The sequence below is a fragment of the Sylvia atricapilla genome, chromosome 1, assembly GCF_009819655.1.
Source record: "Sylvia atricapilla isolate bSylAtr1 chromosome 1, bSylAtr1.pri, whole genome shotgun sequence".
Taxonomy (NCBI): Eukaryota; Metazoa; Chordata; class Aves; order Passeriformes; family Sylviidae; genus Sylvia; species Sylvia atricapilla.
The window spans coordinates 123,429,423-123,452,962 of NC_089140.1; the positions used below are offsets into that span (position 1 = coordinate 123,429,423).

Consider the following 23,540-nt stretch of genomic DNA (forward strand, 5'->3'; position numbering starts at 1 on the left):
CTAGTGGGATAGCACACTATGCAAATACATTTTGTCTAAGTTTTCTAGGTCTTCCAAGTCCATTCTTTGCATTTCTGTTCCTCCATTCCCCTCTATTAATCTTGGTCTGGCTAAGGCAGGTACTGGTACTCATTTTGCAAATATACTTTTCAACTGAATTTTTTAGTGTACAATTTTTGAGTTTGAAGTTGTGTCTCTTGTGGTAGCACTGTATTTCTTAACTACTGTCTTGAGCGTTTATTTGGAGACTAACCGTTTGCATACCTTAAATAACTGCATATGATTTCTTAAGCCAACTACAAGGCAGAATAGAAAGAAAACTTTAGCAGTGTTCTGAGGTCAGTGTCCAGATGAATGCCCATCTTCTCTGGTGATATATTGCTTTAATTTCCTATTGCAGTGAGAGACAAAAGAAGTGCCAAAAGCATCCCAAGTTTCCTCTGCTTTCCAGTCTGTGTAATCTGAACATTGTGTATTTTTTGAGCCTAAGGCAGCACCTGAGCACTTCATTTTGGTGTCCAAGCATATTTCTGGCAAGTGAGCTCTTCTATGCAGCTCCTCTTGAGAGGAGCAGTTCCCTGTGTCTCTGTGCTTAGAAGTGATTCATTGCACTCTTAGGGCTGCTCTTCAGTGTCATCTGTCATAATTCTGTTCTTGTAGGAATTTTGGTGGCAAGTACGGAGTTTCTGAGTTTGGGTGGGGTTTTTTTGTACAGAATGGCTATCAGCAAAGTTGCAATCTTTGCTTTTAGTTAAACAATGTCTGTGAATTCTGCTGAGGACTAGGGCAGTTTCATATCTGACTGTTAAACTGTTGCCGGGGATTTTTGTGTGTTTTTGACTTAGGTCAACTTGTTTTTCCGAACAAGGCAAAACTTGTTTTTGGAATTGTTGTGGGTTAGATACCATTTCCCAGTAGGTGATTTTAATGTTTTTAGAAAATAAATTCTCCTTTTAGAAGTGTCTTAGTTTACCTGACTCTTCTTTGATGTGGTTGCTGTTGAAGGAGGCCAGATTTTTAGTTGATTTGTCTGGCTTTTCTCTGTTCAAACTGCTGAAAACAGTGGAAGCCTTCTATGCATCCTGCATCCTGTGATACCTATCTTTCAGCTAATGTTGTTTCTGTGGCATTCTCCTTGAACACTTAATCATATCTGCCATTTGTTCTGTTGAATAAATTTCACCCTCCCATCCCCCTTTCTGAAGTATCCCTGCTCTGCTCACATTTCAGTAGTGTTCTATTTTATCTCTATTTTTGGCCATATTTGAAATTCTTCTTAAGGAAAGCAGAAATATTTTGGAGTGTCGTGGTATTCATAGTAACAGGTATAGATACTTTCAGTAGTTTTACTTTCTACATGTGGGGTTTTTTGTGAGTAATGTGAAAACCCAAGGTAAAACCTAATTTAGCACCTTAAATTTCTGGATTACCCCTATATAGTGCTAATTTATAATGTAATTAACATTCTGGTTACTATGGCCAAAATACTAGACTTTTATTTTGTCACCAAGACTCCTCTGATATAAGAGATCCTTTTGTAAGTGAGGACATAGATGTGGACAGGTTGGAAAATGGTTAATAGGAGTTAACTGTCACCCAAAGAATGGGAGGGTGTATCTAGTAAATGTCCTTCTGGGTAAGTCAAAAACATAAGATCTAAAAATCTGATTGTATACTCACGATGTTGATGTGTCAGGTGTTTGTCCAGTGGCTGACTTTTTCTTTCTTCTTCCATATGAAGTTCCATCTCTGGAATGAGCAACTGTGAGCCGAATATGAGGGTAGGAGTAGTTGCTTTTACAAAGATTAGTAATAGCAAAATTTAACTAACCCAAAGTAAAGGTAGCTGTGATCTCCACTCTAAACTTTTCCTATCCTTTTTTTTTTTTTCGTCATGCTTATGTATTTGGGTATTAGGTGCTTCTATCTTACAGTTTGGGCATAGAAACTTTTTACAAGCTAAGGAACAAATGCTTCTGTGTTGAGTTTTCTTACAAGTTTCTACTATTCTCTCTAACTAGCCAGCTCACTGAAAGCCAAAATCTTATATTTGGCTTGAAGACAGTTTTTATCTAACCCAGCTGATGTATCACTAAAGGAAAAGGTATTCAGAGAAGCATGAAAAGATTCAGTAGGATTAAATAGCAAAGCATAAGGGTTTATTCCATGTGGGAGCAGCCTTTGAAAGCTAAAAGCAAGCTAAAGAAAGAAGCATTAATTGTGGGAAGTTAATGTAAAATGGGAATCAGAAAAGATGATTTTTCAAATCCTTTCAGCTACTGAAAGCATTGAATCGGGGGTCTTAAGTTTACAAGTGATCAAGTATAAAGAAAGATAGAAAAGAAGCCTATTAGGGATAAAGTAAAATGGTTGAAGAGGCTGTTACGTACCTGCCCATAATCAGCTGAGTGTAAAATGAATCTCTTCTCTCCTACCCTTGAGGGTGGTTTTATACACTTTTGACCAGAATTGTTGGTTACTTAAGGTGGCATCTGAGAGTGGGCCAGAGTTAAAGTCAGTGTCCATGTAGTTCTATAAATAAAGAAGGTTGCATGTAAGGCCTTGCTGAATGCTGGCTGCTCTGTAAACTGGAAGGGCTAACTCTCACCAGTTTACTTCAAGTTTTATTCCTTCAAGTGCTTGATTGTACAAAACCTAACCAAAGCAGAGCACCTACTACTTTCTTTTTGTATTTCTCCTTCTTTATTTAGTGATTGCTTCCAGAGCTTCATGTCTAACTTGACAAAAACATAATTCTTGCTTTTGTAGTCGTTTGCTTGATTTCACTTGGGAAATCTGCACACAACTCAATCTGACAATAACCAGTTACTCCTGAAGGATCCATTGTCATCCTCTGAAAATCCTTTTGTCTCTGAACACCAGAGGAATAAACAAAGGCTCTAAAGTGCCAACTGAGTGCCCTCACCATGTGCACCTGGGTAATTCACAGCACTCTTACTTGGACTGTGCGCACATGCATGTCTTTTTCCATGGACACTGGAATGAGGGTGCAGAGAATAGGAATGCATAGGTCTCATCCTGACATTTAATCTTGACAGATCTGCAAAGTAGTTGTGAAATATGCAACTTTATTGTTTGGTCTCACTGACTGTCACGTTTTGCTGCTTTTTATACGGGTAGACTTTGTTTTTAATTTCTTATAATTTTAAAAATGACAAAAGCTAGTCTGCTGCTTGCACTGAGTAATACTTAAAACCTTTCATTTGCTGGAGCAGATCCAATAGAATCTATCAGAAAGTATGGTTTAGCCCAGATTTTCTGATGAAAATACGAGTTTTGGCAAGTAGATTCTATTTCCACAATTGCTTGGAAGAGGATGTCCTTGATGCTTTCCAATCTATCTGAAGCTGAATAAAAAGTACATATTTACAGTTATAAGACTTATCTCAACATGCAAACTTTCTGCTAGATACTTTGAGGGAGCTAAAATTGTGTTCCTTCAAGTAACCCATTTCAAAAAGAAGGTAGTTAACCAAATTGTTATTTGTAGTTTTCTACAAATAACACTTTCTGCTACTCAGTGTCTTTTTGAAAACATACTTCACCTAATAACGGAAATAATTTTGACTCCCTCCTCAAGCTTCCTAGGAGAATACATAGGCAAGAGAGTTTTTATATTCAGGGGAGATTTTTCTACAAGTCTTTTATAATGTCACTTACTTCTATGGAACTTTTGTGGTATTCTTCTCATCTTCAGATGGCATCTGTGACCAATTTTCTAGTCTTTTTGTCTTACTATGTATATATAAGTTACCAAAAACTGTGGAATTTTTGTCCCACGTTGTTGGATAAACTTGCTTAAAAAAACCCAACAGTGTCACTTGAATTTAAATTAAACTGTTCACCATTCTTTCTTCCATGCTTCTGTACTCTTCACTTAAAATTTTTTTTTAATAGCAAGGAAATTACAGAAGTCAGAAGAATGCTAATCTAAGATAAAAAAAAAAAAAGGTGAATATAATGGAATATAATGACTGTTACTAAGGTCTGTTGATCTGATAAATCCTAGGCAAAACAGAAAAAGCAAAGCTGTAAGTGCAAAGTATATTGAAGGGCAGGATTATAGTTAATACAAATCACTGATGGTTAATGGAAAAAAGATCCTATCAAAGAGACTCTGACATGCTGGCTTTACATATTTTGGAGTTTACAAGAAATACATTATTAAGCCTATTTTACTGGATGAAAACTGAAGTTGGTGTTATTTCCTGTATGCCAGGCAAACACAGTGGTAGTTTCATCACTGGTCAGCATTCAGGTGTGTTCAGTTCATAGCTATGACTTACCCACTACACCTTTTTCTGTACATGTCCTATTTGTGTGATAACTTTCCAAAAATACTTCATGGTGCTGTTTAGATCAGTATTGGCCCGGACTGTAAGCAGCTCCTTCTGTGTCCACTGTGAAGAGATTCCTAAAAGATGGCATTAAGAGTCTTGCCTCCTCAGAAAATACCAATGACTATCTACTTGAAGGCAAATGCTTATTTTTCTGGTTTTTGCTCTGTCTCTGCAATAGTTTGCAATATTTGTAAGTGTTCCCTTACCTTTCTGTCTCTTCCCTGACTACCGCTCCCACCCCACCTGCCCCACCAAGAAATGAAAGCACGAGGGAAGTTTTTCCTACAGCAGAGAGTAGAAACAGAATTCTGAAGTGCTCAAAAGAGCTGTGAATATCTGGAGAACTAACTGATGTCATACAGTTTCTGTTTTGTACCAGTTGGAAATAACTGTTTTCCTCCTGATAACTTACCTTGACACAAAGCTTTGTTTGAAATAAAACTCTGAAGCCAAAGAAATGCATGTTTTTGAACGTGCAAGTTTACTTGTTCAAAAGTGTTGGTACTCAGAATATATAAGTATAGCAAATTTCTCAACAGTATCTTAAAACTACCTCTGTAGTTTAAGGCTCACTAAGAATGTTTGTTAGATGAATTCAAAGGTTAGATGAATGCAGCACAAAGCAGAATAAGAGTTCACCCAGACCATCTAAAAGACCTGCATGACTAGTGCAATTTTGTCTGTTTACATGTAATGCATCTGTGATACTGTTCATTGCGAATTTAGATTTTAAATCCACTAAAATGGTCCCTTTCTTGCTGTAAAACTGTCAAACTGTTGAAACACTGAAACTGGACATCTCTGTTTCTTTCCATGTGACTCATCACTTTGTTTGCCTCATTTAAATGTTTTGTACCTCATTAATTTGATGTCATTATTTTGTGTGTCTTGGTTTTTTCTACTTTGTTTCTACTGTGTTTCTACTGGACAATAAGATCTTTGTTTTATTTGTCTTTTTGCATTTTAAACTTTGGTACAAGCTGTTCTCCATTACAGCTCCTTGTTCCATCTACAGCAGGGTAAGATTATTCCAGACATTTTTAGTCATGTTGCCTAAAAATCAAGGGAGTGGTTTAATGTCCTACTATCTTCGCTACTCCTTTTGTAGGAAATATAACAAAATCTTGACTGCTGTGAAAACAGAAGACTGCCAGCTGTGCCTTATGCATGTTATCTAGTAGCACGAAGAGAACCTCTTGTATCTACTGCAGTCAGAGCATGCTGACTGGGTCTTTCAAACCAGTTATTGATATTGGCATATGAAGCATGAGATGAAGAAATGCAAAGAAAAAGGTCACCAATTATAATGAGCGAGATCTCTGAGTCTCTTTTTTTTTTTTAAAACAGCTTAAAAAAAATTTCAAAACCCACTAAAAATCCAAACACCAAACAAAACATCCCCAAGCCCTCCCAATTTAAAAAATACATATTTTGCAGGGCTGTGGCCAGAACATCATATGAGAGTTGCTTTTACAGAATCCTTTGTTTTCAGTCTCTAGCAGTTTCCAGATCACTCTGTGTTTGTATCCCTCCTCTTTCTTTTTGTTTTCTCTCTAAGAGCAAATATGAAGGTCATCTCTGGGCTCAGTCTGAGTGATTGTTTTGTACTATATATCTACTGCTTGCTTTCTTAGCTTCCTTCACAAATTCCTAGATTGAAAACAAAGGCTTTGAAAGTTCATAATTGCAATATACTAATGAGAAAATCTCTCTCCAAAACAGCATACTTGTAATTTTTTCCAGATGCTGTTAACATCTCAAATTTCTTACTAGAAAGATAGATACTAGATACAATTTCTTACTTGTTTTTTTGTTATTTTACTACTTCAAAAATTCTTTTCGAAAGAAAACCTTATTTCAATGCCTGCTTGCCCATTATGTTCCAAAGGCTTACCTGTGTGCCAGTTTATAAAGGAGATCATCATTCTGCCTCTTGTATTATGCTGCTGAGCTTAGAGGTATAGTAGATAAGTAAGACTTTATTGGATAGAATACATATATATTGAAAACAGAACGCATGCATAACAGCCTTTAAGCTGTCATCAAGCTGAAGGCCAGAGAATGTGTGTTCTTGCAGGTTTAGGAGTTGAGTATGCAAATCCTCATCTTCTCTTGAGAAATTACATATTTTTGACTGTATTGGTAGAATCTGGTGAGAATTCAGCCAGTGAAAATTCTCCAGTAAAGTTAATTAAGGCTGGTATCCTGAGAACACTTTGCATTAATTTTGTATCAGATTATACTTCTACTTTCTGCAACCTTAATTAATCAAATCATAATGGTTATTCAATCTGTATCACAGTTTGGGGCTTAAAAATATCAAGGGGTATGTTCATAATTGAATACTGTTTTGTGGGAGGGGTAGGGAGATATTGGTCCCCTTTTCTAAAGGGGAAATAGATTCTGAACAGAAGGCAGAGAAAGACGAAAAGGACAGCTGGTCCTTCAGGACAAGAAATGGCAGCAGAAGAGAGGCAGCAAAGTAATTAACAGGTCTTTCTCCACATGAGAAGGTGGCCTTTACTGTGCCTAATTACACAGACAGTAATTTAAAACATGCTGTCTTGTCTCACAGTTGGATCTTTCAGAGCCTGGTTCATGCGGGCAGCCTCCTGGAGTCTCAGGCCTGTAAGCAGAAACCCAGGTAGTCTTTGTGTGAGACCACAAGCTGAGAGGACAGGTTTCTTGTGAAGAGTCAGAACTCTCATCCTTTGTGGATTAATGTTGTAGTTTAATCCTTTGTAGATTAATGGCCTGTAATGTGACCGCTTTGCATTGTACAAGTATCACTTCAGAGTAAAGCTGGGCTCTAGTAAGCAGAAAGCTAAAATGTGATTTTATAAACTCTGTGCAGATGTGTGATTAAACAGGAAATATTTAGTTCCTTGTACTATGTTCCAGGAATGAGCAAGTCTAGAGCAGGCTCTGCCTCTTCCTAGAACATAGTTGTGTGTCTAAGTTGAGGGCTGTATTTCACCTATGACACAGTGATAACTTTTTAAACTTGCTAATTAATTCCTTTAACCTTCACTTCTTCAGTGCTTTTAATGAGCCAAAAATATATCTGGGAACTACATACAGCCTTTAGGAGACTGAATTCAAGACTCTAGTCTTCCATACTTTACTTAAAACCAGTAAGTATCTAGAACTGCTGGCCAGACTCCTTGTGTTTGTGTACCTTTCTATTTATCTCATCTAAGATTTCTCTCATCTAAGATCTGATCTTGAGCTCGCTAAGAGACACCAGTGTGCCATCACAGTTATTTGGACAGCTGCTGCAACCGGGATATATTGACATGCCTGCTCAAGTTTAGTGGAGGCTACGAAAAACATGAAGCTGGAGCACATGATGTACGAGCAGGGACTGCAGGAAATGGGTTTGTCCAGAATGGAAAGGACTACAAGATCTAACAGCACTACCCAAGGAGATGTTGTAGACTTCTTGGAGTTCTGCCACAAAAGGATTAAGTGGCAATGGTCACAAGTTGCAATAAGAGAAATTCCAGCTGCATGGAAGGAAAATCTGTCACTTTAAAAATGGTTTAGCACTGGTAACAGCGTGGCAAGATGCCTGTGGGAACTCCAGACTTGGAGATACTCGAAATTCTTCTGAAGTCACTGAGCAACCAGACCAAAGTTTGATGTTAGCCTACCTAACCTCAAGTGGTTGTTGGCCTTGATGGCCTCCAGATATCCCTACCGAAGTTTTTCTGTGATTCTAAGAGTGGTGCTTTATTAGGTGTGCCCATACAGACCTGTCAGTCCTGATTCAGGATCCGAGTCAGGTTTTTACCTCAAAAACCTGTGTGGAGGTAGGGAAGAAGTGGATCTCACTGCTCATCTTCCACATAATAGCTTCATTCGAAAGAAGGAGAAGACTTGGAATCAGTCTCAAGGAACACAGGGACAGAACCACCAGTATAAAAGGTATGTTGGTTTATCAGTTGAAACTGGTTTATCAGTTACAAGCACAATTGTTTTCCTTCTGGTCCTGTGCTTTTTTTGCAGATGAGGATGCCTAACTCTCTAGTCTTACGGTTTGTGTACTGAAGACCAGGAAACTTCCACTTCTGGATCATGCTCCTTAGATTAAGTGCGTTGATTTTAGTGGTTTCTGGAGTAAAATACATGAGCAGTTCTGGAAGTCCTCTTAGCTTATGTTGTTTTGCTAAAGACAAGCTTTTCCATCGCACAGTGCTTATTTCACAGGAGTAAGCTGATCTATGATCATGCAAGAGACAGAGCTTCAGTTACAACAGAGAGTATCCAAATGCAGCAGAGCATTGCTCAAGTGCCTGGATGAAATGGTCCAAACTCCTGTGTGTAGAAAAGAGTGATGGCAAACTGCTTTTCTTCTAAACCTGCAAGATGTGACCACAGTCTTTTTTGTGAAGAAATGACTTCTGTTTTCCATATGCTGCATGAAGTTCTTACTAAGACAACAAGATATGAGCAAAATAAGCAATTCCATATTTAGGTATTAATGACTTTGTCATTGTTTAATGTACCTTACTCTGGTGCAGAAAAACACAGATATGTGACAACAGGCCTTGCAAACTAAATTTATCCTTCTATAAAATCCACCCACGTAGAAGATATTCAAGAAAAGCTCCATCACATGCTGAAATCTGTGAAACATAAAAGAACTCTGGGAAATAAATTAATTTAAATTAATAACAGAATATGGTTCATATTGTACTGGGGGGGGAGGGGGGGAATGACATGAGAAATCACAGAAATCCATTAAAGAGTGTAGAATTTCAAGACTGTTTGGGGGGGATGGTTTGTGTGTTTTGGTTTTTGGTTCATTTTCTAATTTTTAATTGTGAATATTGTTGACATTATTCCAGGAGACCCTGTAGCTTCTTCTCTTGAAGTGTATTCACTTTAAACAACTTCCAGAGTCTTTCTGTATAGACCTGTTAAGGAAAGCTAGTGAAAAATATTCATTCTGGATAGAGAAAACACTTATTTTCTGATTCTCAGAAAAAAAATATATATTTGGTGGTAACATTGCTAGTGGCATAACATGAAGTAATCACTTTGTATAGAGCACAGTTTTTTATTTCTGCATGCTGCACTATTATAGTTTATATTTTAGTTTTCCTATTTGTAATTCTTGTTTTCTTATAACAAAACTCTCTTCTAAATTCTGTCCAGAGCTATTTGCTCTTAACCATGATCAGCACAATGTTTTCCAGTCTACTTCAAAGCAAACAGAAATACCCTTGTGATATAGCATGTTCCTGGCTCTGTGTTTTTTAAGGAAAAATATATTCAGCCTTATAATGGCATAATGAGAGTAATTTTCTTAATGAAGCATGTGAGCTAACTTGAAGTACTTATTCTTCTAGATGTACCTAATCACAATTTGTTTCTAAGAACCTTCTTATCTAGTATCAGGCTTGGTTCTGTCTCTGGAGCTCCTCTGCTCTGTTACTGTTGTTTTAGAGTGCCCAAGACTAGTAGGAAGAATGCAGAAAAAGGAACATAATATGAAGCTGAACAGATGAAAAATTACCTGGTTAGACTTGGTTGTTACTGCTGTGACATCTAAAAGACGTGATGCTGTGCTGCTTCATTAAAATTTCATGCAGTAACATTAGAGCTCAGTGGAATCTTTGATTACCTGCTTAATAATCAGACTAAACTAGTTTGCCTTTGTTGGCAATGTAATCATAATCTATATTTAATCAAATTACAGGTGGTGGTTTGTTTTGTTTAGCTTATATGGGTTATTTATTCTTCAGGTTGTCATTTAACCAGAAATTTAACTGCAATTGTTCTGACTAAACTTCATTGGGTAAGAAGCATTTGTTTGGTCTTGTATGTGATGAGTGAAAGAGGTGTGCTTGTGTTTCATGGAATTATGGAGAGTTGGTTTGATTTTTAACAATAAACAGCCCCCCTTCTTTCTGCTTATATTTCTAGGTGAATGCCTTTTCCTGTTCTACTGTTTTTATTATGAGGATGGCATAGCACTTAACTTATTCTTGTCTTTGTATGGTATCCTCTTTTGACTGTCAGACTCAAAAAATCTGTGCACGTTACATGTCCTCAGCAGTCCAGTTGTATCTCTTTTAAGCAGAGGAAAAAAAATCCTTCAGTATTTCTTTTTTGTGGGGAAATTTTGATTAAATTTGATATTACTTTCTATTGAACCTATTAATTTTGAAGTCCTTTAAATGGCATCCTGAAGTAGGCCAAACAAGAGGAGAACTAATGAAAAATAGCTTTAATGAGCCTAAGAATCATCATGTTATGTAGTGCGATAGATGTGAAATTTCAGGCAATACCTAAATTTGACTTTACAGATAAGTTTGCCTCATTTGGCATATGAGTCAAATGGCTAAAGGATTTGTAGCGATTCCTAAAAAAATCTTATCACATGTATATCACTGCTGTCTGGTTACAAATGTGTTAATCCTGTAACGACATCACGAAAAATAGCTCTGTGGAAAAAAGGGGGACACATGTCAAGACATGTGGATTCAGCAGTGCTTCACACAGGAATGTAGTGCCCAGAGTTTGTGAGTCTTCATCCAAAAGCCACCTCTGGGGAAATAGTTCCCTCTTGCAGTTAGCCTTCCAGATTCTTGATATATTTTTGTTTTCCTTTCAGTACTTTGCATGTTTAAATTTTTATATTTCAAAATTCATAACATAAATGATTTTAAATTGAATTGATTTTAATATTTGAGTGCTAACGTTTGACTAATCCTCACAGGGGCTTGAGCAAGAAACGTGGCAAAATACAAAAGGGAGAAAATATTTCTTGGTTCTGAAAACTATACTTTAAAGATATTCCCCACAAAGGGTTAAGAAGCAAATTACTTGGGGAGGGGGTTAGAAGCGTTTTGTGAAGAAAGATTTGAAAGATTTTGAGGCTGAGCATGGTATAGTTAAGATGTGTCTTATCAGAATGCTATTTCATTCAGAGTGATGAAAAGCTTTTCTGAACTGAAGATACATCACCTTTCCATTTTTAGCTTGGCTCTGAATTCACTGGAGTCTGATGAAAACAAGTATGGAACGTTATCTGTTGTGCAAATATCAGTGCTATTTGTTTGAAAATACTGGTGGTGTTTCTACTGGATCATGAGGAGGCTGTAAGTATAAGGTATGTAGTAGCAATGGAAAATTTTGTTAAAGGGGAGGGTAAAAAAGATAATTCTTGTGGTTGAGATAGCAAATTTCAAATGTATTGCACTGGAAGTTAAAATTTACTTACCTAAAGGTTACCTGTGGAGTATATATGTTCAGTGAAGCTTTTAATCCAGTTGCAAATAGGCAGGATAGAAAATGTAAGCATTAATTGGTTAGAAGTAGAAAAAAAAGTCTTTGCCTTCTCTCTCCCACCCCCTGTATTTCTTCCCTTAATGTTTTTTGCAGTCTGGATGAACTTCTGACTGAGCTGAAATCTAAGTGGGTTTTTTTTTCATCAACATTTAGTCTTGAAATTTGCATTTTATCTTCAAATTTCATGGATGGTGTCCTACATTGCAAGGTTACATTAAGTCAGATTTTCAGAAGTGATAAAAGAGCTTGCATTTGCTAGTTTATTTCACCACTTAACCCTAAATACTTTCGCAAAGATTAGTTCATACTAATTTCTGAAGCAAACGTTTTTTGTAGTATCCTATGTTGGTCAGAAACTGAGAATATGAGTCTCTATATACTCTAATTGTTCACCTAGACTTAGCAAATGGGCAAGGGTTGTCTTCTTACCTGCTATTCTTTTGGAACGTTTACTTTATGAACAAGCTAATCAATGCTTAGAGTGGACCCAAAAACAAACATGTTATCTCTTGCAGTGTGTTTGCATTCTTGGCACTTCTGGTTCTCCTAAGAGGCATTAGTTCAATGGAATAATATGGTATGATCTTGGAAAAAAGCTTGTAATTTAGTTTCTATAGTGAATGCGTTCTTGGAAGTCGCCATTAAGTTTAAAAACCTGGTGAATACTCGTCTTTTACCTTTCTAGGCACAAAAACCCAAAAATGTCAAAGATTGTATTAATATTATTCAAAACGACAGAAAAGATTCATTGTCCTCTCTCATGTAAAACAGGCCTGCTGTCTTGGAGAAAAGCACAATGATTCTGGTGCTATAAAAGTCACAGCTACAGTCATCATGGGCAATGAGGTTTTTTTGGTCTGTGATGAGAGGAGCTGGTGAGTAGGGAATAGTGCCTTACTGTCTACCTCCCGTGGTGTTAACATGCTTATCCACATAGCCTTTGCTTAGAAAGAGGCTGCCTCCTATCAGCTGTGAGATACCAGGGATGAGATCTTCACATGTTTGTGATTTCTAAGTCGTAAGTGAAGCAAAGTGACAGAAGGGCAGTCTCAGCAATTAGTGGAGTTTAAGGAGAACACTGGAAAGCACAGTCAGTACTTATGGTCATTTACAGCCACTGAGTATCTTCTGACAGATACGAATTTTGTTGTTGTGTAGGTGGCTTTAGGGGCATCCTCTGTGAGGAAAGGCCAGGTCTGCCCCATGCTGGACACAGATCAAGTCAGCTGCATGGATTTCCTGCAAGACACAGCTGAGCCCCTCAGCCAGGACAGCGGTGTCTCGGGGAAAACATATTTAAGCAAGGGAATAAGAAAAACTAAAACGCGCAGGTAGAAGAGAAATAAACGGAGCTGGTGAGACACAGCACAGGGAGCACAAGGGTTGAAGGAAAAGAAGCGGATGTGTTGCACCAGTGCTGGAGCACAAGTTCCTCTGCAGCCCCTGGAGGAGACCACAGTGGAGTAGGTATACAACTGGGTATTTGCCTGCCTGCCAGTGTTGCCACGCAAGAACTCCCTGGTGTTTCCTGAAAAGCTCCAGCCCACACTAGAGCCTGTGGGAACGGCCCATGGGAAGGATCATGCTGGAGCAGAGGAAAAGCGTGAGGAGGAAGGAGCAGCAGAGAGGAGATGTTAGGGAGTGGTGTGACTGCACGTTCCATTCCCCATCTGCTGGGGCTGCTGGTTGATGGGGCAGTAAGAAACTACAGAAGTGAAGCTGAGCCTGGGCAAAGCTGGGGTGAGGGAGGGTAGGGGGCTGATGTGGAGGGAAAGCGTTGTTTTTACTTGTCTTTGTTTCTCACTATCCAAGTCAGTTTTAATTGGCAGTAGGTTTTCCCCAAGTCAAGTCTGTTTTGCTAGTGCTGATAATTACTACAATATCTCCCTGTTTTATCTCAATTCAATGGTTCTTTTCCATCTTACCATTTTCTCCCTTGTCCCCCTGTTGAGGGGGAATGAGGGAGCAGAGTGAACATCAGCCAAAGTCAACCCAAAAAGTGCTTCTTTAAAGCAAATTATTTCACAAATAAATAGACAAAGGTTTGGGATGCGAGGCAGTTCTCTTACAGCTTGTGGGGAATCTACTAAGCTTACAGACTCTACTGCTAAATATGTCTAGATGAAAGTAGTTATGCAGACAGAGTGAATATTTAATGACATCTATCTCTGCAGGTACATGTACGTATATTTACAAGGATAGATAAAGTCATATTCAAAGTTCTCTGACCCTGAACACTCAAACTGTTGCATAGGAACATTACTGGTTTCTACCAGTTTTCTCTGGTGTTATGGTCCTTTGTGTTTTTCTAGGTATTAAGGTGGACAGTTGTACTTGGGATGGGTTAGAGGCTTACAGATAAGCTGTCAGCATCCCAAGATTTTTGCCAGGAGGAATGACAATTATAAAATAAATAAAATAAGTCTCATCTCTGTCAGCAGACTCTTCAAGTTGATTTTCTTCCTGCTCTGTCTAAGAGTCCATTTGGATTTATTTTCATGCACTTTTATACTGTGCTCTGCCCATATGTCTTTTCATTGGCTCCCAATTACTTAATTTTTTTATTCTATTTATTGCTGAAATTTAGCTTTTACTCAAACAAGCCACTTCCTTAGACTACGAGATGTGGGTTTTGTTGCCTCAGATTTTGAGCAATATTTTTATATTTTTACCTTTTTCCTCTGAATTTATACCTGAAGCTTGCCTTTTTTTGGGAATATTGTATCCAGGAATTCACATCTGTGGGTGATTCTTGCTCTTAAAAGGTTTTCCCTGTGCCAGGATTTAAGAATTGGAAGTCTTAGGAAGTATTCTGCCCACATATGCATTCTTACTGTAAGCAGACAGCTGGTACTTCCTTTCATTATCCACCAGCAGGTAGTAAAAAGGAGGAAATCTGCAATTTGCATGGCCCTGAAGCTCAAGTAAGCTATTCAAACACAGATGGGTTTGTGTAGTCTGACAACATGAATTCCTCTCTGGAATTTTGTAAGGGTTTCTGTAAGTTCTCCTGTTTCTGCTTATACCTGTGTGTTTATGCTCATAAGCAGGAAACATGGCTTACACTTCATTGTATTTTATTGAGTTTATGCATATGGCAGGAACTGTATGTTCATATTCTTCTTAGGCTTTTTTAATGTCTCTTAGTGGTCAGCAACTTCTGTGAAAGGGAGAGTTGCAAGGTAGAATTAAGAACTTGAGCTGCAGGAAATATGTGTTTGGTTGGATAATTTTTCTTGCCATGAATATAAAATATCTGCTGTATGTGGTTTTTAATAGGCCATCTTTTAAAGTGATTGAGCAATTTGTTAGAGTTGGCTGAAATCAATGAGCTGTGTGAGAGTCCAGAAAATTCTACTTTGTTTATATGCTTCCATCACTGGCTTGTAAATTGCCCAAACTGGCATTTTCTTTTTGTAGATGAAGAATTGGGACATTAGACGAATATGAGTTAAGTATTTGAGCTTTAATTTCACTTGAAATTGGGACAAAGAGAAATTTTTGACCATCAAAAAGGTTCAAAGCTGTAACAGTGATTTTAAGTAGCTGTGGTTTGCAGAACTTGTGTGTTCCTCGATTGTCATTGGGTATTGTGTTTGTCAGGGTACCTGGGTTTGCATCTAGAAATGCATCTAAAATCTGAGTATTGTGGACAGCCTGTGTAATGCAACACAATTATAAATTAAATATTAGTATATGCAAGAAAATTTAATTTTGTTTGTTGGTTTTGGTTTTGTTTGTTTGGTTTTTGGGGGGTTTTTTGTTTGTTTGTTTGTTTTGTTTCTATTTAGTTCCAGCACATGGAAACTTGTCAGAAAAATACTCTATAGCGCGCAGTTTTCAATACAAAGTGTACAAAATGATCTTAGGTGAAAAATGATTATTTAGTGAGAGTTGTAGTCTGTTTTGCTTTTTTCCTGTTTGTTTAATTAGATTATTTTTTAAACGTGGACATGCAAAAGAGGTTGCTACTATCTTCAAGCGTATTGTAAGGGGTATAAATATAAGGTATTTCTTTTGGCTAGGTTAGAAATTATTTGGTCTGTCTTCGAAATGCCCATAAATACTGTGAAGTATAAAATACAAACTGCACATAATAACAGATTTCACCATTTTGAAGAGTACTTTATTAGCGCTTTCTTCTCCTCACCTGATTCTGGGTTTTTTTGAGGTTTCAAACTGATTATTTGCCCCAAAAGAGAGCCTTCCAACTATTGCTGCTCTTCACATCTTGATCTCTTTGCTTTTAAAACTGTATTGGTACAGATTTGAGTCTGAGCTGTACTACTTATCTGGTTTTAAAGAATAAACTTCTTGAAGTCTGGGAGAATCCCACTCACTAAACCTTGCTGACTCATATTCTTGGATAGCTTGGCTATTATGTATGTATGTGGTTATGCATATGAATATGGAAAATTACCCCTTTAAGCCACCTCCTGCATTTGGTTTTGAGAAGCCCAGCACAGTCCACTCTGTTTAAGAAAAAGCCATCTTTAAGACCTAGGATATTGCAAACAGTATGAAATTGCTGTTCTCTTTCCCCTCTTCCTTTAAGAGACTGCAGGTGGACTTGCCTCTGCAAGGACCTTAATTTAAGCCTTGCTCTTATTTTCTCCTGGCTCTGACAAACATCTTTCTCTTTACCACAATTCTGGACTGGCACACTGCTCTCTGTAGATACTGCTGAACATGCTAAGGTGAACAAGAGAGAAAAAAGAATAAGAGGTAAAATATTTCCTTTTATTACAATATTCTGTACTGTTAGACCTCCTTCCTTTGATCCCTCACCCTGGTCTATTGTAATATGTTTGGCCCTCTGGAATTAATCAATGCTTTTTTAATAAACTTTTATTTATACTGCTCTATGTATTTTTAAGAGATTAAATAACTTTAAGATTCTCAATTATGCCAGCTATAAGAAAACAAAACATATTTTTCCACTTTTGAAACAGGAGCACTAGAAGGTTGTAAGAAGAAAAATGCTTGAAGGCTTGAAAGATTGAAGGATTCATGGGACAGTTTCTCAGGGGCTCCTTGAAAGTACCTTAGAAAGCAAATACAGGTCCAGTTTGTGGCATAGTGTGATTTTAAAAAAATGGAACCTTGTCCTAAAGAATTCTAACATCAACTTATTTGATAATGAATTGGAATAAAGAATATTTGCATATGTGTTCATTCTGTTGAGATGATTAAATTTATAATAGCCTTTATATCAAGAGCGTTCATTTTTCCTGAGTGGTGGGTAACATACTCTAGAGAACTTTTCCCTTGAATGAAATAGAGTGAAACAAAGAACAGTTAAGAATATTTTTTTCCTCTGATAAATACATGGCTCTCATACACAGGAATAACATCTGGCAAAAATATAGGGATATTTGTGATATTTACCTCCCTTTGAAAATGCAGGAGGTATGTCTGGAATTTTGCAAGCAGTAACATTGGGGTTTTTTTAACCTTAAGTAGCTACCAATACTTCCCAGCTGACCACTATCTAACACTGTGGTAATATCAGTGGTCCGTTATAAAGAATCTGTAAAGTATTCCTGCTGGAAACAAGTCTAAAAAAAGCACATTTGAGACAATTATTTCAGGAAGCCCTAAGTAGGCTATGCTGTTGCATAGCAACAGAGCCAGGCAGTCCTTAGTCTCTAAAGTAGTCAGTGTACACATGGGAACAGAATGCAAAAATTATGGAAACCTTGAAAAACGTAACGCTGAGAACAGGAGAAACCAAAGTGAAATTATATACAATATAAAATGTGAATCTGATTTTTGAGGAATATTAAATTAAACTGCTTTTAAATTAAAAAACTCGAACTGCTTTTAGCCAAATTGTTCGCCTTCTTTTTTTTTTTTTTTTTTTTCCCCCCCCAGCTTCTAGATAGTAATTAAAAGGCAGAATGTCTGATGGCTGAGAAAACGAATTCAAATGTAAAGTAGGTTTTAAATGCCTGCCACAGGACAAAAAAAAAAAAAAAAGGGGAAAGGGAATTTGTTATTAACAAATGAAAAAGCCAACCAGATAAACCAGGAATATGTATGTCTTTGTGCCACAATACATTAATCAGTTTTTTATAAATTACCTTCTCCATCCTTTTTTTTTATGTGTCTAGCATTGAAAATATACTTCAGATATCTCATGTTCTCAGGTCTTCAGGCTAGCCCAGTGGTATTTCTCTTTGCAAATACTGAAAAATGTGATGTCATTGGGTGTATTTTTGGAAACTCCAAGCTTGCACGTGAAATGTGATATCTTAGCAGAAGCATAATATCCTCTAGCAGTTTTCTTTTTTTGTGAGAGGTAGTTGATTTTATTAAAAGCAAATAGGAACCAATGGTTTAATATTTAGAAATGCATGGTTGTGGTTGATCTTGCTATCAAAAAAAGGCAACCCCTTTCCTTTCACTGCAGTGTTTGCCACTGCCCAAGAAGAAACAGTAATAAGCTCAGGCTCTTCTGTTCTGGTTGCAACACATACTTTCTTGATGAGTCATGACTGCATGATTTTAAAAGGTAATCACATGCAAACAGTTCAGCTACTTCACCAGAAATTACTGAAAATATATGTAATACTGCAAATGCTGCTTCTGTTTAGTAGCTTATATTGCCCTAAAGATTTGAGGAAAGTGCCTTGGAGGGGAGACAGCTGTTTGTTTTAAGAATACAGAAGAGTTTAAGGACAACTTAACTGTAGAGTGTTCAGATAGCTTGAATATTTGATAGCCAGACTACACAGTGTACTGAAACATTGAAGAATCCTGACGGATAGGTGTGCAAGAAACCTTATGAAAATGCTCGTGCATCCTCCTGTTATAAATGCTGTTATTGGTGCTGTCGTGATACTGTTATCTAGACGTTTTCTTTTTTCTGTTCTAACTGCATGCCTTTCAAAGGCTTTTGTAACATGCAAACTGCTGTTGTCGATGCTATAAACGTATCAGTCAAATTGACAGAATTCAGAACATCACAAAATGCAAACTTCAGCTAACTTGGGAATGGGAGCAACCCATTGCAATGGGGGAGCCAAGCCTGCATTCAAATCAGTGGCCCTGTGTGAAGTCCGTGAGTCAAGTTATCCATCTGGGAGCTTTTTGGTAGAGCAGCTAGAAGAGCCCACCACAGTCTTCCTTTTTGGTTGTAAACTGGTTTCCTCTAACTAAGCTCTTGAATTATCTAAGGCATTTGCTTCTTCCTCCCCATCTTCATATGCTTTTTACTTCCTTTTCAGACAGACCCCTTCTGGATGGTGCCTCCCCATCTGAAATTCGATTCTTTATATCCATATTGTGTCTTTATAATGCCATCATATTCACCTAGCTCAGCACATGCATAGATAAGTCCTGGCAGTGCTAGCTGATATCCTCTTGCTAGCCATTACCTTTACTGACATTTTAAAACAATGAAGAACAAGCTCTTACCCTCTGCATGACAAAGCTGTATATTGCATAACAAAGTATTTTATCAGATTGGGCATAAGTTAACGTAGAAGAGATGGCCTACATTTCTTGGCCTGTAACAAAGAGCATGAATTTTCATGTTAGTTTCATGGTTTGCTGTTAGGAATTGCAAAAACTGTAATGAACTACTTAGGAATGTTTAGCCCTTAAATCTATAGTTCAACTAAGTATTTGGGCCCTTATAAAGAAATTAAGGCTGCCTTGGGCCATGGAACTATTTTCTTGGAAAACACAGATGATTCCCATTGAAATAGAAAAGTTCACCACAATGTACTGCATACAGTCTTTGTGCCACTTCTTGTTCATTTTTTGGACTTTTTTTTGGTTGTTTTTATTGGGTTTTGTTGTTGTTTTGTTTGGGGGGCGGGGTGGTTTGTGGGGTTTTTGAATGAAAATGTAGGTTTTTTCTTTTGTGGTCTTTTTGCAGAGGGTGGTTTGGTGTTTTTGTTTTACCTCGAAAGCCTTAGTGCTAGTAAAGTAATATCTAACAAGGTGCCTAACTGCAAAGTAAAAAGAAAAAAAAAAAAAAAAAAAAAAAAGAGTGAGGAAAATAGATCTTACATGGATGAGAGTTTTATGGATGCAGAATTAGAAAATTCAATGGACCAGAATTCTTTTAGGTCATCTAGAGCAGGATTGATTCATAGAATCATATTATACCAGGTTAGAATGGGATTTCCAGGATCTCGTAGTCCTCTCTTGGCAAGAGCATCTCTAGACAAGATGGCCCAGCACCGTGTTCAGCTGAGTCTTATAGGTGTCCAGTAGTGGGGAATCCACCACTTTCCTGTAGATATTATTGAATGGATGAATGTTCTGATTGTGAATAATTCTCTTGTGTCCAACTGAAATCTTTCCAGTAACAACTTGTACTCATCACCCCTCATCTTTTTCCATGTGACTTGTAAAAAGGGAGTCTCCATTTTCTTTCTAGCCACCCTTTAGATACTGAAAGATGGTGATGAGGTGTCCCCTAAAGCCTTCTTTTCTCAAGGCTGAATAAATGCAGTTCTCATGGTCTAACAGATCTCTTTCTTAACTCCTTCCACAGCATTAAACTTCTGCTAAAAATTAGAAATCTGTTTCATAGAAAACCTTTTATCTGGGTGGCTTCCACATTACTGCCTATGTGCCATTGTTTGGAAGGCTCATACCTGTCTGTGGGTAGTTCACAGGCTTAGCAAACTTTTAACTGAAGGTTTTAATTTTATCAGACCTTCAGTTAAAAGTTTGCTAAACCTGTATTTATTGTTTTTTTCAGTGGACAATTGTTTGTAAGGAAGACTGGCTTACGGCAGTTTGGCCTGAAATATTTGCAGGTTACTGATCATGACTGTTCAGTATTTTGGGTTTTTTTCCCCCCACAAAGCCATATACAGGCTGTTGTATGTAGCAGTGACTAAATGAGATGTGGCTGTTACAAAAATAGTCATGACAGTGCTTATATCAAGTTCTCTAAGGAGCAGAGTCTCACCAAATGAGACCTGTGTTGATCAATACCTTTAAATCACTGACTAGAAATGTTAGCATTACTGACAGAAGCATCTGAGAGAATAAACTCGATTACAGCACAAATCCTGAATTAAAGGCAAGGTTAGGAAGATACAGAGCTTCATGAGCAAAGCCCACACAAATTTCCCTCCCCCCTAATCCCCATCCCTTTACTAAACATCCTGATCCTAAGCAGACATCATCTTCACGTTTCTGCAGCAAGTGTCTTTTCTGCACGGAGCGTCTCCAAGCTGCCAGTCAGCTGGGGATTCTCAACAGACTGGTCTTTTCCAGTAACCTAGCAGCTGAGGAAGAGCCCAGTTTTGTTGTTGAGGGGTGGTTTTTGTGTCATAGTCTTCATGGACTTATTTCAGCTCGCTGTTCTGTAAGAAGTGCTTCTGGATTGCCATATAGAGACCCAAATAAACAAGCTTTCTCCAAAGGCTGAAACCAGTCCTTTTAAACAAACACTGTATTTGTTCAGTGTAGTGTTCTAGCTGTGTTCCTTGGTTCAGAGCACTACAGCATTCTAAGGTGCTGCATAGCTGGCCACATCCTCCCAGAACTTTAAAACATTGACCTCCTTTCAGCTCAGATAGATGTGTGAATGCTCAGCAGGGCTGCCAGGTGTGTGTCATGTGAGGAGCTAAAATGCTCTCCTTGGCTTGAGGCCTTTATCTCTTTGATTGTAAGATGCTTGGAATGGATTGAGTTGTTCATAGAGAGTATCAGAGTGTCCTGAAAAGTAGTGCTTTAACTTGCTCCTTCACAAGCCAAGAGGTTAATTCACAAACTGCGAGTAAAAAGTCACACCGCAGTGAATGCCTTTTCTCACAAACACGTTGCCTGCCTATTCTTTAGGTTAGGCAGTGAACAGTGATGGTAGATACCAGGTCACCCTCTTCTGTACCCTAACATAGTGTTCCTATGTAGATATTTAGATGTTGTGATTAGTTTCTTCCATAGGGTATTAATTTCAGAATATCAAAACATTTATTGCTATTTTTTAATTACTCCCCAAACCATCAATATCATCTGCACTGTATCTTTCTAAAGAACCAAGGTCTCTTTAGCATTGCTTCATTGGTTATGTTTGCTTTTTTTTCTTTATTTGCTGCTGCTATTTCATTGGCCAGTTTTATGGAATGGTGGAAGCTAAAACTAAATTTGTGAACTCAGATTAAGTGGTAGATGAAAGACCAAATTCTTATGGTCATAGGCATAATGCAATTTGCCTGAACAAGGACATGGTAAGAACTGTAACTATTTGGCTTTTAGTTCTGTAGATCTCTCTAGGAAAACTGCAACTTAGATAACATAGAAGGAAAACCAATTAACTGTCTTTGTGAATGATATCCTGTATAGGTTGTGAGCTGAAGGGTATCTTAACTACTCTTTTCAGCTGTTTTATGCAGGTTTAAACAAGCTTTTTTTTTTTTTTTTTTTTTTTTTTTTTTTTTTTTTTTTTTTTTTTTTTTTTCTCTGAAAATAATCTCAGGTGGTGATTTTCTTCATTCTGTTTTATTGTTTTACCATCTGAATTGCCTACTAATTTCTATTGAGATCTTAGAAGTACTAGGATTGCTATGTATAGAATGTGCACCCTAAAAGGATGCTAATTGTCAAAGGTAAAATACCTATTCTGCATTATTATTTTAAGGAGCTTGTCACTTCAGAAACATCAGACAGAAAAACTACATGAGGGATTTTCAAAGTGCAGATTAAAATACTGCCCAGCTTAATACCTTGCATTGTTATTAATACTGTCTTTAATTGGCTTTCAAGAGTTAATGCTATTTTCCTGTTCATCTGTGTCTGTGCAAAAGCACATTGTTGCATAACACAATAGATACAATCTCTGTGGAAGAAAAATGCTTTTGTTAAATTGTTCCTCTGGTTTTGCAGTAATCTTAGAAGGCCATGCATAAGGTACAAATCTAGGTACAGGTTGATGTGGAATAGATCTGTGTCCTCACTGGAAAGAACCCTGTAGCCCTGTCTCTAAGTTAAGGCTAGATTTGGAATCAAAATTTATTTTAAAAGCATAATTATACACCTTTTCTAAATCAGACATCCTATTAAATGACAAATTCTCTTTTTCTTTTTTTTTTTTCTTTTTGTTCCCTTGTGAAAGCTGAATATAGATAATTACATTTAAATAATGTGCTGATCGTGATACAACATTTAGCAGCCAAAGCCTGGAAGAGTTTTATTTGAAAATCTCTTATTTGATGCTGCCGATAAGCATAGATGGAGAAGAAGCGGGAGTGTACATTGAAAGATTGTACTTCTTAGCCTTACACTGGTTTGCCAAGAAAATGGCAGCTCTCTGGTGTTTGCCAAATTCATAGACAAGCTGTATGTGTGTCAAGTGCCCGCTCTTCTTCTGTCTTCCTTTTGAAATAATAATGAACACCAACTAGCACAGGTACTTCAAATGCACTTGGGCTTTTTTTAGGTATCTAGTCCCTTAAGCAGACTTAAGTTTAACAGCCCTGGGTACCTCTAGCCCATAAGCATTAGACACACTGATTTTTAATTCATGCTGATGTACCACATAATTTCTGTACTTTTCCTCCCAAACCCTTGAGAACACTGGCATTGTATAATACTGGATTTCACTGAATGATTATGGAACACAGTCAAATTTGGATTACATTTGTGAACTCATCAGTAACTTTTTAGGAATTTTTTTTTTCAGTAACAGAGATTTGACAGTTATCCTCAGAAACTTTCACCATATATAATGTGGAAATGGGAAATATAACATAAATTGGATTGTGGAGTTAAAGGAGTGTTCTGGTAAATTTCTGGAAACACAAATACTGATTCTTTATGTATCTGTTAAATTATAATGTTCTCATCATAGAATCATTTAGATTGGAAAAGACCTCTAGGATCATCAAACATCACCATGTTCACCACTAGAAC

General features: G+C 37.3%; 1 protein-coding gene across 2 annotated transcripts in view; it reads left to right on the forward strand.

Annotated features, from left to right (window-relative positions):
* Positions 1–23,540, forward strand: part of PKIA (cAMP-dependent protein kinase inhibitor alpha) — a 43,859-nt gene that overhangs the window by 8,244 nt on the left and 12,075 nt on the right. The window contains exon 1 of one of the 2 annotated variants that reach the window (XM_066332573.1): positions 16,364–16,385. The exons of the other annotated variant lie outside the window; for it this stretch is intronic. The gene's annotated coding sequence lies outside the window, so the exon portion shown is untranslated. Of the gene's footprint in view, positions 1–16,363; positions 16,386–23,540 lie in introns of those variants that run through there. 2 annotated transcript variants of the gene reach the window in all.